This window comes from Panthera pardus, unplaced genomic scaffold (assembly GCF_024362965.1).
Source record: "Panthera pardus isolate Hobbes unplaced genomic scaffold, ASM2436296v1 HiC_scaffold_11, whole genome shotgun sequence".
NCBI classification, from domain to species: domain Eukaryota; kingdom Metazoa; phylum Chordata; class Mammalia; order Carnivora; family Felidae; genus Panthera; species Panthera pardus.
The window spans coordinates 52,626,733-52,644,755 of record NW_026526666.1 but is presented as its reverse complement, the minus strand read 5'-3'; positions in this window follow the sequence as shown (position 1 = coordinate 52,644,755).

Below are 18,023 nucleotides of genomic sequence, written 5' to 3'. Positions count from 1 at the left end.
CAGATTATGGTTACTTTTATAAACTTCAGGGCTATTTTGTGTTTATATCTAAGACTCAGACATAATAAACAGATATGATTCTCAAATGTAGTAAATTCCTTTCTGTATAAATAGTGAGACAAGAGTCTGCAATGGCCTCTGAGTTGATAATTTCATTTTATTTCTGTTTTAAAAGAATTAATGACATTTTTCTTTAGCTCTGGTTGCTTAAATGCAACTGTGGCCATGTTTAAGGGATCTCTAACAGGTTATCCGGGCTTTATTGATTTATGTGGTCCCAACAATAAACTCAAAAGTTTATGACAAATAGAGGCTCTGATAAGCTGTGTTTAAATACTTTAGATTAGGTGCAGTTATACTGAAAGTCAAATTTGTTTGAAATCCTTAAAAAAGGTTCCTCTTAATTTCCAAATGGTGTCTGTTACAGTTAACATTGTTAACACGCATGCATTGAATTACTTGTTATCCAAGCATATATGTATTATTTTTTAAATACTATTTTTTATACTTTCTATTTCCTCTTTATTTACTTGTTTATCTACTATCACCTTGTTATGCAAAGGCTTGGGGTGGACAAAAGTACAAGACGTTGAAATTGAAATCAAGAGATGGCAAAAGGTAAGTGTTGCAAGCAGGTGGAGCAGGCAGGTGACAAAACAAGGGGAGCCTGAGGCAGTTCTCCCTAAGGGACGGCTACTCCTGTTTCAGCAGGTCACTGGAACGCTCACCCAGGGTTGCCAAATCTGATTTCTCAAAGGATGAAGAAATGCAGGGTTCCTGATTTATAAATATCAGAAACTCAGTGGGAAAAAAAAATAACAGGGTTGAATCTCTGACGCTAGAAGTTAGGTGGTAGTTTTCCTTGAAGGAGTGAGATGGCCAGGAGGGGTAAAGTAAGGAGTAAGGTAAGAAACTGGATTTAATTCTGAATGAGGAGGAAGCCATTGGAGTGTTTGAGTCACCTGGAACAACAATCTTTAATTGATTACACAGCCTTCAATGACTAGGTTCTTAAATGGATAGTTGGCAGTAAGACATTACCTGCTACAATATTATCTGACATATTTTACTGCTCATTCAGATACTTGTATGAAGAAAAGAATATAGACAGAGAAGTAGGCTGAAAGCCAGGAGATCATGTAGGAGGCTATTTACAATAGTTCAAGTGAACTTGAATGATGGTGGCTTAGTCCAGGAGGCAGTGGCAGAAGTCTTGGTAGAAGTGATGTGATTTACTCCCGAGCCTGCCCTATCTATACAACACTTACATTGAGTCTACCGGCTCTCTTTCTTCAGTCAGGTCTTTTCAAGGTGGCCTGACTGCTACCCCCATTTTACAGATAGAGGTAAACATGGTAATAAGTTTGATGAGGCTGGGACTTGAACACTGGTGGGATTGTAAACCCTATGCATAAGTCACTTGAGTGAATCACTGTGTCCATTTTAAAAGGAGCAGTTAAATCTTGGCAAGAAAATGACTATCTTGTTTCATTGTCCAATTGGGAACACTGCTTTAAGTGTTAATACACCCAGAGCATGACCTTGCTGCTCTTTCAGCGGCTGGATCTGTCCGTGTAGCCTGGCCAGAGAAACACTTGACTCTCACGTGGTCCAGCTCCTTAAAGCAGAGACTGCCACAAAGGAAACAACATTAATCTTTAGTGGAGCATGGTTCCCAAATAGGCAACTGACAAAAGCACTTAACAATGCCCTGAAAGGACTACTGATAATCCCAGGAGCTAATAGGTTGTGTTCCAAAGTTTCAAAGCAATTCAGGAAAGAAAATAACACTGAAAAGTTATAATTGGGCTCTTTGAGAGATGTGTTTTGATCAGAGAATCTTTTGATCCCTTCTTGCAATTCCTTGTGTCCCTCATATTTATATAGCAAATTAGAATGTGGTGCTTTACAGTTTACTTGTTATCATGTGGATTTTCTCTCTTGAGCCCTGAAAAATGATGTGAAATACACAAGAAACCATTTTATTCCTCAGAGAGAAGAAGAAACTAAGCTGAAGAGAAATTACATATTTTGGCCAAAGACACCCAGTGATAACAGTGCCTATGTCTTTACATTTCTACCCTGAACTCTCTCCATGACATCACACTGCCTCCCAAACACCACCACCTTGGCATCAGCCTGGTTTTTCTTTCCTCCCAGAGTGGGAAACCCACTCAAGTCATCCTTCAGAAAAGGATTTATTATTATTATAGAGGAATATATATATATATATATGCTCTCTAACCTCAAAAAATCTGAAGCTCTGTGGGTTAACGAAGTGTTTCCCCTTTTGATTTGCTTGTTATTTGTACTCAGACTGCAATCTGCTCGTGTGCTGCACATGTTATGAGCTACATTCTGGGTAGCTTTCTGTCTCATTCATTTTGCACTCAGCCACTTTTTTCTTTTTCGTTTCATGCAATAACATTCAGTACCGCATACTCAAAATCATCTTGCCATCATGCTGTGAAAGCTTACCCTTTTTAAACAGAAATGGAGACATTACTATATTACTATTTAGAAACTCTGAAAAAGGTTGGGTAGCATATGTATAAATCATCTAGGCATTCATTGGGAATTAATTGCTTTCAAATACCAAGAATGCTCGATAAACAGCTGATGAAAAATTAAAAGGTATCTTAGCAGTGGCTCATTATCTGAAGATGGGGATCTTAACTGTGTGAATGCATCTGTTACCAAAGCAGTGTACTTCTTTGTAAAACCCAACCACAAGGGAATCAGAAGCTTCAACTTCCTTTTAGAACAGGAATTCTTAAAAATAAATTCTGAAAGGCATCATAAAATGATCTTGCTTTTCCCACTGAAAAACCTGATACATCATAAAGGAAGAAAAAAACCTTACCAATATCTTCTCCTGAGAGCAGAGACGAGACTAGGAGTCTTGATTTCTGAACCCACCAATCATCGTTTTACCTGTCTTCAATTGTCCCATTGGCTATCTGTGTTTCCAGGGTTTTTTTTACATTGGTTTTTGTAGATCTACTCCTTAAATTCCACACCTAATTCATCTGTTCCACAGTCATCCTTTCAAACACTTACCAGTGGCTGTTCTCAGCAGGTAACCATATAAAAAATATTGGAATCACCTAGGAAATATTAAAAAATATACCTCTCTTTTCTTTTTTCTCTTCCCTATCATGCTCTGACCCTAACCTTACAAGACCATTTCTTAAATAACTCCTCATAAAGGTCCTTGAAACAAATTCATGGAAACACTGGTAAGATCATTTTCTCCAAAGCCTTTTTGACTGCGTTAATCGCCAAGAGAGGGAAGTATTTTACTGACTGCAAACAAAAGTCACAGATCACCCAAGCTTAGCAAAACACAGAATATAAACTAGGGCAATAAGATATGAGAAACAAATTATATTTTTAATATTCTTTCCATGTTAATAATTTCTAAACTGTTTCTGACAATAGTTACAAGGAATTTGAAAATGTATTACCTCCGTACATTCATGCTCCCAATGGTTTATTATAATAAGATTTTAATCTTACAGAGTTGTTCCAGCTCATTTCTCCAAGATGTCATTACTTTGCAGAATAACTAAAAGATGGGCAAGTGCCTACCCGACATACTCTAGGGTGTTCATCATTAAGCTCTGAATACCTACACCTGGAGAATTGAGCGTAGTCAATCACTATACTTAAAAATTAACTGGGTAAAAAAAAAAAATAAGCATAAGTACATTAGAGACAGCTTAGATATTTCCCAGAAGAAAGGCCATAAGTTGGTGTGTGGGCCAGAGAAAAAGCTGAGGAGATAGGTTCCAGATACATGAGAATAGAAATGCCTTGTGCTTCATGTTAGATAACCCTGACTTTTCTCGTGGGGTGTCCTGTTTCTAAGTCCTGAAATTGTAGATAATTGAAAAGTCCTGCCCTCTCTGCGTTCTTCCTCTCATATGCAGTTGATTTTCTTCTTGATGTATTATTAGTGTGCATATTGGACGCTGCCCCACTTTTAGCTCCTTACTTAAATAAGAGTCTCCATTTACTGCCATTGCTGCCCCCTAGTTGGAGCTAAGACCAAGAGGAAAAAAAAAATGGGGCTGAAAGATCTCATCTAGCTTGGCCCAAACCTCTGACCTCACATGAAGGTATGGGCCTGGGATTGGGGGATGGAAATCCAGTTCCTGGAGAGAGAGCCAAGATGAAAAATCACAAAACTCAAAGGCTGAGTCTAGATCAAGAAAAAATTAGTATGCTTATTAATTTTAGGCAAGGGAAAAGGGGAAACTATCAAAATAGAAAATGGATTATAAATTACCTAAAACTTGGAAATAGGCAAAAGAGCTTACTGGGTGTTCCTTCAGGGTAGAAATGGTTGTTTTTTTAATATTGTCTAGGTACTGAACAACTCAGTGGGGGCAGAAGTTAAGTTATTGAGTTTGGTAAAACAGATACAGCAAAGCTTACAACTTATTGCCTTGGAAGACATTAAACACTTTTGTATGTTAGCCAGCTATCTTATCCTGACATTCTTTGATTAAACTCCCCATTTATATCTTGCTCCTAAAACGTTCTTGGGTCTGTTTTAATATCTTCAATATCTTTCTCATTATTTAATGAGTTAAATAAAATCTTTGACATATGTGTTGTGTACTTGTATGATGTCATGATTTTTAATCTTTTGAGAATTAGACTTTAACAATTTGGCAGTTCATCTACCAAAGTGTCCAATAAAACTCACCTGACAGAAAGAAGTAAATTGTGTTGCCAGAGGGGTATACCTCATGGGCTACTAAGCCCAGATACATTTTTTCCTTGGCTCCCTCAGTGAATTCCAAGTAATAAGACAACTTGAGCTTTTCTTACTCTCTAGTTTTTTTCCATCTGGTTTCATTTCTCATTCCCCTCTACCCCCGCTTCAGTTCTGTCATTGCTGGTAAATTATTCCCTGCGGGTATCACTTCAAACTCTGTGTTTGGCTTTATGATCTGACTGTTTGGTGATTGCTGCAAGGGACTGATGGAGATCTATTGTCTGTTGGAAGAGAAACCAGAATCTAGTTTGTTAGTCTTTTTTGTTTGCATCTTTTTGTGAGCTCAAATCAAGTAAGAATTTCGTGCCCACCAGGAAGAAAAATAGTTGCATGAGATCTAAACAGTGAACTTTTGTATTTTTATGTTTACATCTGACCTGTGACTGAGTTGTAAAATAAGCCAAAAATTCCATGTTTCTGTATGCCTGTGAGCAGGAAAGTACTTGACTAACTGTGAAAAGTGTTAATAGATTATTGTCTCCTAAATTACAGGAACTTTGTCCTGATTCATTTGATGAGATAAGTGCTTATAAAATAGACCAGTTGCCAAATTTGCAAATAAAAAGAAACCAAACTTAAACAATTATAAATATGCTAGACCCTTAAGGAAAAAAAGAATCCTTCTTACATAAGCTGCTAGCTTAGAATAACTTTTGGATAGGAATCTTAGTTTACATAATTATAATGACTATTTAGACAAATGAGACTGATTTAGTGATTTTCATTTAAAAAGCAATAACTTTTTGTCTTTTCCTTGAATGAATCATTATGAGTATGAAGTAAGCACAGCTTAAAATAAAAGAAAGGTTTGGGTTTGTTTTCTCATGAAAAGACTAGTCAAACTAAATTTTTAAAACTTCATTTATTGGTTTTCTGATCAAATAACTTAACATCAGTCCTACATTTTATTTACTATTGTTAATAATGCACATTTTCTTAGCCGAATTGAAGCATAATTCCAACATTCTTATAGCAATAATCATGTTTTACAGTACGTCAGCTTCCTTGCAATGTCCGAGATCTTTAGGAACTTAAATACTTGTATTAATGTCAAACTGAGTTATTTTTGAATAATCTTTGAATAGTTGGATAATTCATAATTAAGGTGGAATGCTAAAACATTGATTACTGAGCATAATTTTAAGTTGATAAACTTTTGCTTCTTATTTTTATATACTCCATAGAGTGGATATATCTTTGAGTTATGTTAATGAACATGATCATTTTAGTTTCTTTAAGAAGACATGAAAGGGATCAAAAAACAGATGTGTGTGTCTGTAATTATTGAACTATGTGTATTCATGGGATTTGCTTGTTACCTAAGAGCCTTGTGAATGATAGACTGTTACCAATTCCTACCTTTTGGTTGGCTCTGTAAAACAGAAGCTGCTACTTTCATTAAAAGTTACTTAATTTTTAAGTGGTTGAAGCTATCTTACTTAATTTTGGGTGGTCGAGGGTATCTTAGGAGAAATACAACTGGGCATATGATTTTGTTTTTTAAGGCTTAATGAGAGTACTTTTGTCTATCATAAAAGTTCATCCTGTTTTAGAACATGGAAAGGCAGAGTAAATGACAAAACCAGAGTGAGTTATTTGTTTTGTAACTGGAAGTTTGTACCTTTTGACCACCTTTACTCATTTTGGTCACTCATGATTCAATCTTAACCAAACAACCACATCTTTCTACTGTTTTGTTTTGTTGCTTTTTCCTTCTCAACATTGGATTCTAAGTTAAGAAAAAAAATGAGAAAAGTTTTAGGATATTTTTTACACCTGAAATTAGTTTTGGGTTTTCTCATAAAGCCCCTGGAAATTTTTAAAAGTTTCTTATTGTGTCTTATAAAAATAAGAGTGCTAAAATAATTGTTTGTTTGATATGCTCCATATTTATTAATTAGTTTAATGCTTTTGTAAGAATTGCCTGGGAAGAACTGTCAAATCAGAAAACATGCCCAGTCTTTCTTAGGTTGTTTGTACAGAAAACATGATATCCATAGAGATATTTCACAAATTGTATACTTTACGGGAAGGCCCTGAAGATTTTTGATTGCTTTTGTGATCCATGATATGTTCTTACTTTTAAGGGAAGCATTGATAGCCTCTTAGGAAATAGTAATGTACTGCACATCAATAGAAAAATTTCCTCTCCTCCATTCTGATATTATTGGTCATTGGATTAAAATAACTACAATTACTCAGTCTCCTTCTCAAATAGGTTTTTGCTTTCTTTTGATACTTGCTTAAAGATTCTACCATATAAATATCAGGCTACAGAATGTATCTTCAACATGTATAGACAGACTGAGAGTCTTGCAGAAAGGATTGTGTTAGGCACTCTGAATAATTGGTGTGTCAAAAAATAAGCTCTTGGGTGTGGGCCCCCAAGCTTATTTTAGTTTGATAATTCTCAGACTGAGTCAACATCTTCAGGACTTTTTCCAGTGTGGAAGTCGATCTACTTCCCAAAGCTGACTGCTGATACAACATTCAGATTAATACTATAGGTCTGAAGCGGGAAATGAAATTGGTGTTCGTTTTGATTGTTGTTGATATTACCTTTAACTTTCTATTCTTTTAATGTATATATATGAGGAAGTCCTTTTTCTCTCCTTGTAGTCTGTTTCTAACCCATTAGGTTGACCATGCTTTTATAAACAGAAATGAAACATTTATTCTTAATTAATTTTTTTTTTAATTTTAGAGAAAGAGCACAAGTGGGGAGAGGAGCAGATGGAGAGAGAGAGAGAGAGAGAGAGAGAGAGAGAGAGAGAGAGAGAGAGAGAGAATATCTCAAGCAGGCTCCATGCTGAGCATGGAACCCAATGTGGGGCTCAATCCCACGACCCTGGGATCATGACCTAAGCCTAAATCAAGAGTTGGATGCCCAACTGACTGAGCCACCCAGAAATGAAACTTTTAAAAATAGCATTTGATTCTCACTAACCCCTTGGAATTCAGAAACAAATCTTTTACTAAGTCTTCTTACTTTGTACTATTTATATATTCAATAATAACCTGTGCTCTTTTCTATCAGCATATGGTTGAACAAATCAATTATGCAACCTAGGCCATGCGTGCAGTGCCATGCTTGACAAATCTCATTTTATCAGGTATGATAATCCCCCTAATAAGGAACAAGGATGAATCTTATGTGTGAATCCAGTGTGTAGCTAGGCCTCTTAAGAAAACCGGGTTGGTATTTGGACGAGAGGATTGCAGTCCCATAGGTGATAAAAAAGGATACTCTGAGGCAGGCTACTCCTTAGCAAATTTTGAAGACCTCCAACAAAGATGTATTGTCCCCAATTTAGAGGTATGGCAGAGAAAATTTGGAGAGAGATTATCTTGGTCTTGGTTTCCTAGTCTCAGGATAGAAGGGTCAATAATAGAAGACTTGAAAAAATTCAATCCAAGATTCCTTATCAAAATCCCAGACAGAAGTATCTTGTATTAGCAGCTGTTCAGTGCTGTACAGCTCTGGGTTGGCAGAGTAAACCTGAAGAGGCCACGCAGTTATGGACGTGCTCATTGTGCCTACGTAAGTGATCAGACCAAAGTTAATGAGCCCAGCTATTTTGTGGTCATGGATGTTATTTGCAGATTATTTAAAATCCCCAAAGGGGAGAGACTGTTAGAAAAATTACCCCCGATTTGGAAACTGCTAGAAGAGATGTCTTGGTGTGTGTTCAGTATAGTGTTGGGCTCGACCTTATCTTGACCAGACTATTTTGCAACTTGGTAGGAACAGAGATTAATTTATAGATTGTTTTGACCAGTTCCCTTATTAATGGAATTAAATAAAAATATTTGACACGTGCTTATTTTATATTTGTATGAGAATACAAATTTTTTCTAATCTTTTGAAAACTGTACATTCACACTGGTAATGATAATAGAAGTTATGGACAGATATCTGGTAGAGCAATATGTCATATTGCTAAGTGGAATGGGCCCTTACTGTGGTCTTTTAAGGCACTTGACTAATTGTTTTAAGGATACAACTAGCAAGAATAGCAATAATAGTAAAATTGTTAAAAGTGCGCTATTTAATACTCTAGAGACTTTGCTTCTATTACCCATTATTCTCACCATAGTCTATGTGGGAAGTATTTTCATTCTTTTATAGGTAAGGAAATTGAATCTCCAAATTCACACAGCTAGTAAGTGGCAAAACAGTTTTCATCCCAAATCTGTCTGACTTAAAGCTTTTCCTCTTCAATAGTTTTCTACTATGCTAATCAGCCTCCAATAAACACAGTTCCTATCTTCAAGGTGTTCACCAAACTAAAAGGATGTTTTTTCTTTCAATGTGCAAAAATGTTGGCAATAGTTTCTGAAAAAAATCCACATGTAAGTGGGACCTGCACAGTTCAAACAATGCTGTTCAAGAGCCAATTGTATATTTTGCCTAATCTCTATTTCAGATTGATTTTGGCAAGTTATGTTTCCTTTCTAGGATTCAGTTTCTCCTTTTCTGAAATGTTTCATCTCCAATACATGGTTTGTTTTTTTTTTTAATTTCACACCATTTGCTATCTTTTACACTTTATGTTATTCCTTCCCTCTTTGCCAGCTTGAATTCCATTGTTAATTGTTAGAATTACTCCCTGATTTACACTATCAATCTTTCTATTGACTTGGTAAAACTGAATTTTGATTTAGTCCCACATCAGCTCTTTGTGCCTGCATCTGGGCAGCTGAAATGTGCCTGAAGAAAAATGCACAATGATCCTGACTGTTCTCACTTTACATAGATGACTGTTAATGTCAAGGCAGTCCTTGTGGAAACAGACCCATTATATTTTTACTCCTAGTTAATTCACTCTCCAGTCTTTTAGATAACTATTTCTTTCTCTCTCTTGCTCCAAACCTCCAATACTTAGGCCTTCTTTTCACCATGTGCTGATGACCCTGAATCCCCTGTTTTGTTTGTTTTTAGAGTTATTTATTTATTTATTTTGTCTTTAATGTTTATTTATTTTTGAGAGTGGGGATGGATGGGACAGAGAAAGAGGGAGACAGAGGATCTGAGATGGGCTCTGTGCTGAGAGAAGAGAGCCTGATGTGGGGCTCGAACTCACAAGCCATGAGCTGATGTCAGACATTTAACCAACTGAGCTACCCAGGTGCCTCTGGATCCCCTGTTTTTATTGAGAAAATGGGCGTATTTATAATACTTCCACATGATGCCACCACTACATCTTCCTAGCTACTTGTAACTCTATCCATAGACTATAACTTCACTCCCAGTTGAATGGATGAATTGTCCTTGCTCCCAGCTAAGTCTCCCTCCACTGATACAAAGTGTCTCATTCCTGGTTTTCTCCTCCATGATATTGCTCCTATAAGTGTACCCCTGGTGCTTCATCAGTTTTTACAGGCTAGTGGATTATTACCAGAGAGCACACAAAAATGTTGTAATAAAATTGCCTCTCTGGCTACTGCCTCATTCTTTAGTTCCTGTGTACAGAAATGTGCTCGGAAGACCTGCCTAAAATCATTGTATTGCTTCTTCTGCCCTCTTCTATCCTTTCTTGAATCCATCTTATTCAAGTTCCTCTCCCCAGCTCTGACTATTCTAAAAGGCATTAGTGATCTCCACATTGACAAAAACTGTGTTCAGTTTTCAGTTCTTATATTATTTGAACAAAACCAGCATTTGACCTGATTGGGAGTGCTCACTTTCTTTGAACAATTTATTCCCTTGCTTTAGGACTATCACTTCCTCTCTTGGTTCTCTCTCTAGCTCTCTGGACACCAATTTTCAGGCTTTATTGCTGGTCATCTCCATGAATTTTAGGTATTGGTGTTCTCTGGGACATAGAACTTAAACCTTTTCTTTTTGCTATCTAAATTCATTGCATAGGTGAATTTATCTAGAATTATGGCTTTATATACCAGCTATATATTGATGAGTTACAAATTCATGAAGCAGCAGTTAGTGTGTTGAGCATATGGGTTAATATGTTGGGGAGTATCATGGGCCTAATCTTTCTGCCTGGTGGAAGCTACTCCCCTGCTTCTTGTCCTAGGTCACTGCTATGGACTGAACTGTGACGCCCTCTACCCCAAATTCATGTATTGAAGCCATAGGACCCCAGTGTGATGGTATTTGAGATGAGGGCTTTGAGAACTAATTGGGTTAGATGAGGTCATGAGGGTGGGGTCACGAAGGGATTAATACTCTGATCAGAAGAGGCTAGAGAGCCTTCTTCCCTCACTCTCTCTCTCTCTCCATCCCCACTCCCTACGCACTCAGGACCCAGTGATGACACACCCAGAAGCAGCCACCTACAACCCAAGAGAGAGCTCTCACCACATACCAACCCTGCAGGCATCTTGATCTTGGACTTTCAAGTCTCTAGAACTGTGAGAAATAAACACCTGTTATTGAGGTCACTCAGTCTATACTATTTTGTTATGGCAGCTCAAGCAAACTGAGAAAGTCACCATGTAGCTTCAGAAAACCAGGGCCCAATAACCAGAAAGATGGACTCTTTTTTGCCATGTCTTAATTCACAATTGAACGTGAACATCGGCATCTTAACTCTAAGCCACGACAGCCAGATTATAGCTTGCTTTCTCTAGAAACGTCAGCAAAATCCAGATGCTCAGCTGAAGGTCCCTGGGTAGATTCTGTTTTGAACTAGTCAGAAGCCAACTGTGACACTTGATAGTCACTGGCAGTCTTGGTGCTCATCCTATTCAACACTAGATTCTGGGTACTCAGCATTGTTCACGGGACATGAGACTAGTCATTTTATGCTTGAGGAATGTTGATTGAATGAGTGAACATGGAGCAAAGTCTTCTTTTATAATATTGATCATTAAATAAGCTTTTCTTTTTTTTTTATGGCTTACTTTTCAATACTACCATTAGAAATGAGGATGTTTTCTGTCCTTTCGTGCCTGCAGAGTTAACACAATGATGTGTAAATGAGTTCACTGGAGCTAACTATGCCACATTCAGATTGATATTTGTCACACCACTGTTTGTCATTTGTAGGATTAATAGTGCTTGTGTCCAGACTAGAAGTTACTACCCCAAATCATTCGGTAAACATTCATTACTATAATTCTCATGAAAAGGGTAAGAAAATGCAAGTTTCAAGTCAATGTCAGACTGGTGGTTTAAAATCATATTCAGAATTCTCCAAATTCTTAAATAATGGCTTAATTGCTATGTAAAAGATAGGAGGATTGAGTTGGTTTCATTATGGCAAAGCAAATGGATTCTGTTCACTAGTTTGGAAATAAGTGAATGACTCCAATTTATGCCAAGTGCTTTATGTGTATTTTCCCATTCAATCTTCCAACATTTCTCTGGAGTACATATTATTGTACATATTATGAATAACCACATATTCAAGGCTGTATAAAAACTTGGCAACTTCTACTGCCAGGAAACTACTATATATCCCAGTGTAGTAAAGACTGTCAACTTTAGTAACACACCTACTGTTCTGGGTCTTGTAGATGAAATTAGTGGACTTTCAAACTTTATAGGTCATAATCTATACTAGTGCCTTAGAATACTAACAAGAACTGAAGTTTATTTATGAGGTAGGTTGTAGAGGGAAACATGAAGATTTGAATTGCCTTCAAGCTGTGTATTCACTTCGAAATAGGTCACTGTCTGTTTACACCCACTCTTCCAAACAATGGGTCACAGAGGTGAAACCAGGGCAAGTCTGCAATTTCCCCGACCACACATGACCCTTTTCTTCAAGTACTGACAAGGACCCTGACTTTAAATTTTTGCCAGATGACCTTCTGTGAGATGAGTTGATGTCTTCCTTAGGCTGACATGATCAGTGGATGATTCTTGGTTTCCACCTAAGGACTGAGGTTAGAAAACAGCAGGGTTGAATTTGTAGATGCTGCAGGTTCATTAAATAGCTAGGTTCAACTTGATGCTTTCGAAGTCAGCCAGGCTTGGCCTAAAGTCTAATATAAAAGAGTATTTACACAGGGCTATGGGTAAATACATTTCCTTAGAAGTTGCCATTCCTTTTGACACTTGAATATATGATTAATTAATAAAAAAAGGAAGATTATGTACCTGAAATAACCACATGAATCATGACTGCTAACATGATTATACCGTGCACGTGGAAATTAGTTTGACCTTTTCATAAAAAGAAAGTACGTGCAGTACTATTCTTGTTCTGTGGCATGGCACATTTTTTTCCAACGTTAAAGAGAGGATGGCAGATAAAAACACATAATTCACATTATGCCTAATGACTTTTAAATTAATTTAATTTAAAACTTAAATAGCTAATAATTATGATTTTCAAATCAAATAGTATTAAAGTGGAAAGCTGGTTACCCATGTCTCAGATCCCATCCCACTCCCAGAGGTAACCACTTTTATTTGTTTGTTGAGTATCCTTTCAGAGATTTTTAAGATGCGTATTCAATTAAGACAAATATATATTCTCACTTTTATCCATTTGCTACTTAAATATATAGTCCTACTTTTAACCTTTTGTTACTTATACGTAACCTACTATTTTTTTTTTAACCTAATGACACATCTTGGAAAATTCTCATAGTAGTACACTTTCTCTTATTTTTTATATCTGCATAGTAGGATCCCATTGTATAGCTGTATGTATGTTAAAAAGCATTTGAGTTGTTTCCAATCTTATTATTTCAGACAATGTTGCAACAAATAAGTTTGTATAGTATTTCCAGATATACTCTTAGATTTTCTACAAATAGTGACAATTTTACAGCCTAATTCCAATGTATATATCTTTTTTTTGTCCTGCATCCCAAGGTTATTTTTTAAAAATCTATTTCTACCTTTTTTAAAGTTTTATTTAAATTCCAATGTTTATATCTTTAATTTCTTTCTTTTTTCACTGACTTATAACACTAGAATAATGTTTAAAAATGATGATTGTAATGCATCATGATCTTTTCCCTTACTTTAGTAGGAATTCCTTTAATGTCTGATCTTTAAACATGGCTTTCAGGCTGACATAGATGTATTGTCCTATTAAAGAAGTATTCATATATTCCTAGATAACTGAGAATTAAAAAAAAAATCAAGAATGGCTATTGAATTTTTCAAATACCTTTTCAATGTCTCTAGAAATAACCCTATGTTTTTTGCTCCATATAATTATTTATCTGAATAATTTTACTAATGTTGAATTATTCTTACATTCTTGGATTCTGAATTTATAAGATGGACTTTTATGTTTCCTTTATATTCAAACTTTGTTAGATTTTAATTTGTGTCATTTTCTTTATAAAATTTAATGGGAAATATTCATTCTTTTTATGCTTTTTATAACTTAGATATCATAATGATTATCTCCTTTTTAACTTGACTATATCCCTTATGCTATACTTTTTATTCTTGTAACTTGTTTATTTTAGAAATGGAAGTTAATGTAGCTCTCAATCCCCTTCCCTGTTTCGTCCATTCCTCAACCTACCTTCCTTCTGGCAACCACCAGTTTGTTCTCTGTATTTATGAGTCCACTTCTATTTTTGTTGTTGTTGTTGTTGTTTTTCATTTGTTTTTTGTTTTTAGATTCTACATATAAATGAAACCATATGGTATTTGTTTTTTATTGTCTGATTTATTTCACTTAGCTTAATATCCTCTAGGTCCATCTATGTTGTTATAAATGGTAAGATTTTATTCCTATAGTTGAGTGATATTTTATTGTATGTATGTATATACATATAAATACATACATATGTGTGTATATATATACATTATATATACATGTACATATATGTATATATATACATTATATATATATATTATATACATTATATATATGTATATATACATTATATATACATATATGTACATGTATATATATACACATATATACATATACGTATATGTATACATACATATACGTATATGTGTGTGTGTGTATATATATATAGAGAGAGAGAGCACTTCTTATTTATCCATTCTTCTATCAATGGATACTTAGAGGTTGCTTCCATGTCTTGGCTATTGTAAATAATGCTGCAATAAATATAGGCATACATCTATCTTTTTGAATTAGTGTTTTTGTTTTCTTTTGGGAAATATCCAGAAGTGGAATTACTGAGTTTTATGTGATTTCTATTTTTAATTTTCTGAGGAATTTGTACACCATTTTTCATCATGGTTATATCAATTTACATTCCTACTAACAGTGCACAAGGCTTCCCTTTTTGCCACATCCTCACCAATTCTTGTTATTTCCTGTCTTTTTGATACTAGCCATTCTCACTGGTATGTGGTGATAACCTCATGGTGGTTATCTACTCTTCACATATCTGGTAAAATTTCCCTGTGAAGATCATATTGTCTTGGTAATTCATTAGAGGAAGATGGGGGACTGACAATTTTCACAATTGGTTCTGTTTAGATTTTCTATGTCCTCTAGGGACAGTTTAGGTTAATTATATTTTCCACTAAAAGTATTCGTTTTACCCAGGTTTTCAAATGTATTTTTCTATGTGTAACATGCATTCACAATGGAGCAGTATATCTTTGATATTACAAATACCAAATATCCACCCTCTCCACAGATCTTATTCCTTAAAATTTAATTTCTCTTACCAGGGAAAAATTTAATTTTATTCTTAAGGGGAACAAAAATGAAAGTATGATGGAGGCATATTATAGTATGTTAAAGTAGTTTTTAGGATTATTTCAAAATTCTCTATTTGTATGTTTTAACCCTTTATCCTTTCTTATTTTTTGGATTTATATATTTTTTCTTGATAAATTTAATGATTATTTTAAATATCTTATTTTCATAATTTCAAAAACTGCTTTTGGAGTTATATATTAATTCTCCTCACTTTCTTTTCTTAGCTTATTTATTTCTTCTAGACTACAGGTTTTTTTCTTCTGTTTTCCCTCTATTTAAAATTTTTAAAAATATGTTTATTTATTTATTTTTGAAAGAGACAGAGAGCACAAGTAGAGGAGGGGCAGAGAGAGACACAGAATGTGAAGCAGGCTCCAAGCTCTGCACTATCAGGGCAGAGCCCGACGTGGGGCTCAAACTCACGAACCACAAGATCATGACCTGAGCCAAAGGTCGATGCTCAACTGACTGAGCCACCCAGGTGCCCTTGTTTTCCCTCTATTTAATAGTGTTTTTCTATCTTTTTGAGTTGGTGCTTATTTAATTATTTCAGCTAATGCTGTGTTACAAAATTCTGATAAGTAGTGTTTTCATTTGTCATTATTTTCCAGAAATTCTACAATTTTTCTTCATAAGAGTACTTAAGAGAGGTTTTATGTTTATTTCCAGGTTCAGAGATGTTTGTTTTTCTGATTTGTCTATTAATTTCTAGTTTTATTATGTTGTGATTACAGAATGTTGTCCACGATTCCTTATTTTTAGATTTTATTGAAGTTTTCTTCATGGCTTGATATTTCATATTTCGTGAATATGCTCTTAACCTTTGAAAGACATACAATCTCCACTTTTGAGGCACAACACCTGGTATATCCATATTTAGATCAAGAGAGATGAGTAAACTTCGTCTATATTATGATCTCCTTTCTATATGTTTTTCTATTTCCTGCAATGTCTGCTTATATAAGTTGTTGCTATGAGGCATTTAGATCATAGATATTCATAACTTCCACATCTTCATTGTGAATTTTACTTTTTGTGTTATAAAGTGACACTCTTGTTTCATATAATACTTATTTGTCCTGAATCCAACTTGCCTAAAATTAAGGTCAGACTTTTGCTTTTTTATTATTATTATTCCTTTATGTGTTTGTGTGGGAGGATGGGGCATTATTTCAGGTAAAACTTTGATTTTCTTTTTGTTATGAACCATTCTGAATCTTTCTTTTTGACATATCTGTCTACAGTATCAGGTTTGCTTTTAATGCAATTTGAAGATCCTTTTATTTATTTTTTAAATGTTTATTTACTTATTTTGAGTGATAGTGTGCGCACACATTCGTGCGTGAGCAGGGGGAGGGCAGAGAGAGAGGGGAGAGAATCCCAAGCAGGCTCTACCCTGTCAGTGCAGAGCCAAATCCAGGACTCAATCTCTGAACCCTAAGATCATGAACCAAAATTAAAAGTTGGTTGCTTAACCAGCAGAGTCACCAGTGCCCCAATTTGAAGATCCTTTTAAAAAATAACTTGAAGTATGTATTGATTTGGAAATATTTATGTCGATTCTTAGATACGTGTGTGTGTGTGTGTGTGTGTGTGTGTGTGTGTATCCATGTGTTTATGCTTCCTCTTTTTACAAAGGTGTGCATTAAGGTATGTATTCACTCTCTAGTGGCTACCTTTATAATTAAGTCTTCATATTATATTCATAATTTTCTATTATTTTAGACATTATTAGTTACAAGCAATGATAACATGGCATGTATCTTATTCTTTTGACTCTGCACTATTATATTTCGTTTAAAAAATTAAATTTCCTAGTGTTTATCTTTGCATTGTTATACACATTTAGTGTACTACTATGTCAGCTTTAAATTACATTTTCAACCTCAGCAGTTACAGATGAGTCAGTCAGTGAACTTGCTCTAATCACCACCAACTCTTTCCTTTCTCTTCTGAATACTTGTGTTTTGCATCATCCCTACATTTTCAAAGTCTATAGCATTCACGCATATTTTAATGGTCTAATTTTAGAACATAAGTATATTCATTGTTCATCATGAGAAAGTTTCCCCACATTTATTCTAGTAGATTCCTCAGAAAGAAAGAATAGTCTTTGATTTTTAAAGTTTTAAGTGTCTTTAAATGGTCTTTATACTTGACGGATGACTTGGTTGATATAAAATACTTAGATCATATTTTATTTCCTTGAGAATGTTGTGTTTTTTTCCATTGACTTTGCTTTGGAGAAGACTGAAGTGAAGTTGAACTTATTTTTCTTTACACAAATCTTGATCTTTTTGCTTTTTGGCTTCAAAGATTTTCTTTATATTCAAATTTCAATAATTTGTTTGCATATGTTTTTGCTTGAATATTATGAATCAGCTTTCTGTAGTACATGGCGTTTACTTTCAGTATGGAGACTCAAGACTTTTGTTTTAATTTCAGAGAAGTTCTTTCTTAATTTTGTTTGCAAGTATTTGCTCTGTCCCATTGTTAAGGTTTTCTTCTTCAGAGACTCCAACTATAGGTATGCTGGCTGTGCGTTGTATTTCATCTATCATTATCATTTTCACACAATGCTTAAAAGTATATTTCTCTTTGTTTTCATTTTATTT